The sequence below is a fragment of the Phaethon lepturus genome, unplaced genomic scaffold, assembly GCF_000687285.1.
Source record: "Phaethon lepturus isolate BGI_N335 unplaced genomic scaffold, ASM68728v1 scaffold26498, whole genome shotgun sequence".
NCBI classification, from domain to species: Eukaryota; Metazoa; Chordata; class Aves; order Phaethontiformes; family Phaethontidae; genus Phaethon; species Phaethon lepturus.
Window position 1 is genome coordinate 1 of NW_010555939.1, and position 3,087 is coordinate 3,087.

Genomic DNA, 3,087 nt, shown 5'->3' on the forward strand with positions numbered 1-3,087 from the left:
ATATTGGGCCCTCCGTACCCCTCAGAAGGGAATTTCTTACATTTTACTTACATTTTTTGTGCAATTTTAGTTTGAGGGTGACTTTATAGGGTTGTGGGGTTTTTGTGTAGACTAATACTCTGTGTGGCACTTTATCTGTACATATCAAAGTGTGTTGCCAGCAGATAGTATGTAATATATAGTACGTCATCTTGTCTCACAGTTCAGTTTGAGATAGCAAGAACTTTGAAGACAAATTCTGTCCTCTCCCCATGCCTCAAGCCCATAAGTTGCAAAAATAAGTCTTTTTAAAATAGAGTTCTCTGGAAAAATGAATATTGGGATTTTACAGGAAATTAACATTTTCCAAAACTGGTAAATTGTTTTGGGAGAGGGCACACTTCTTCAATACATTCTTTTTTCTTTTTTTCCTGAAATGGCACTCTCTCTCTTAATAACTTGGACTTCACAAGTATTTTCTGTTACTTCTCTAGTTAACTAGCTGAAAAACCTTCTTTTCTCCAAAACGATTGCTTTTGTCTTAGCCAGAAGAGGTTGTTACAAGAACTTAGATAAGGTAATGAGTGTGCTGTATCATAGCTACTGGGTTTGTTTGGTTTGGTTTTGGTTTTTAATAAATAAAATTTTGGGTTGTAATCTGTAGTTTCTCTTCATTTGTAAGCTGTTAATACCCCTTACTTTAAAGACTCTGAATTGGAAGTCTGTAATAGGCTTTTAAAATACTTTCAGTAGTGTTCATTCTAAGATTTTGTGGGAAGTACTGAAGTGCAATTAGGTCATATTTTTAAGATCAACACATGCTTTCTTGAAGAAAGGTAGAGTAAAAAGCTGACTGCTGATTGCTGTTTAGGGAACTTTGTCTTCAGGATTGTGGTGTGTCCGTGTTCCCATTACTATATGCTGGTAACAAAAACCGGAACCACACCCCATTGTATTACTCTAAATTCATTCATTTGGAGTTTATGGATTTTCTCCCCATGTTGATCTTGTCAATGTAAGCAGCTGGTTGCTGGAATGTGCGTGATGGACTCCCAGTTTCCTTGACCAGGCCAGGAAGAATTATCTTTTAGCTAATGAGGTTAATAGGCAGTGTTGTCTTCTGAATGAATCAATAAGGTACTTGAAAGCTTTTTTTTTGTGTTACGTTTATTGGAACACTTAACACTGCAACTTAAGTTTATGTTTAACAATCTTCTTGCATACAACTTGAAAAGGGAAACCATATCAGTGAAATGCATCAAAGAGCAAAAGTGGGAAGATGGCAAATGTGATACCCAAAATGGCAATAAGCTATTTCCCCCCCTAAATCAGTGAACTTTCAACATAGTGGTACTTTGTTAGCATGTTTGTAGCATCAATAATTGATCTGTCATTTGGAGAGTATAATTTCATACTTCATACATGTTTGTGAGGTTTCATGATGCTTTGACAGGAACTTTATGGTCTTGTACGTGTGATGCAGCCCAAGTGTTCAGATAGATCCCTTCCACATCAGTAGCACTGAGGTGTGTGCTTACATGACTTGAAGTCTTAAATTACTAAGTATTGATTATTGCTATATTGTAGTTGTTGATTATGTACCCAATGGAATAGTAAATGCACATCTCTAGTAAAAGACCAGAAGAAGGGGAGGCTGTCACGCAAAACAAAGGGCTTCTCTGCAGCCTTAGTGCCACAGATATTTGTCCGTAGATGTCTGAAAACAAAGCAGCAGCAGTAGCAATCTCCATGTCCTGAACTTACCACAAAGACAGAAGACCATAACTAGATGTTTACTTTCAGGCTATGGATCTTCTATCCTTGGCTCCTTTTGTTATCACTGCTCCATATTGAAAACCATAGCTTCAACTTTGATTGTGAATATGACCTTTTTTTCATTCTTTTCCATTCCCTGCTGCTCTTCTCACAAAAATAAGGAAGATGCTTTTAAGTAGAAGTCAGTCTGTGTGCCAGCCAGTTACTGGAAGTAATTCTGTATTTTGATCTGACTCTTTTTCAGCAGCTCTTTTAAGACAGCTCTTAAACTTTTGCCTGCTCCAAGAAGGGTTTTGGGAAATAGTATACTTGTAACTGGCACTACAGCCCAAAAGGCACACATAGCTTGACGGTACAAAACTTGTAAACATAATTTGAGGTTATAGTAACTTTGAAAGATGAGTGTGTCACTGGAGAGCCTTTTGCTTACAATCTGTCAGTCAAAGAAAACAGAAAATTTTGTCTCAATGCTATGACAGACAATGAAAAGTGTACTAACCTCCCCAATGCTTCAAGACTTGTGCTGTTGGTAAAACTGAAAATCCTGTGGGGCTTTTCCATGCCAGAGTTCAGGGCTGGGAAGTGTGCTTTGACATTTTATAGAGAACAGAAAAGAGCAAGAACTGACCTGGCTTAAGCAATACCAGAGCGTGTAACACGCTGCTCCATATGATGCAGAATGCTCACCTCCAACTTTGTTAAATGCATACTAGACTTGCCGTTATGTATGAATTACATTTGGTAATAACTTCAGGATGTTGTTACTAAGGACTCCTCTTGCCCTTGTCTTATTTTCTCCATCCGTGAAGGAGAGCCTAGATTTAGGAAACCAGGAAGACATTTCATTACTGTCCGCAGAATCTTTTCTCTTTAAGAGAGTTCTTTGAAGTCCTTAATCAGGAAGCTGCTAATGCATAGCACCTCAAAATATTTTTGTAAGAATTTATTAGTTATGTAAGTGTCCCTTTGTACACTGGCTTGGCAGTATCTAGTGAAAACGCAAGCAAAAATATTACCTATACCATATAAATGCAATGGAAGGAAAAGTCTGAGTGATGTGACAGCAAGGCCAACTCAACCCTAAGCTTTTTAAACTGTGGTTGAAAAAGAGCTTTGATTTGTGCATAAATATGAGAAATAGATTAGTGCTATTATATAAAACTCCAGTTTTGTTTATAAAGCTGTTCTGTTTTTTATAAAATCCTGTTCTGAAAGATCATGGGTTATACATGTTAGTTGTTTCCCGTTTGTAAAGCACTCACCTCTGGTCTCTGGTCCTACTGCTCATCTGTCAGACCATCTTTACATTAATTGTCTTGGTCTTAATCTTTC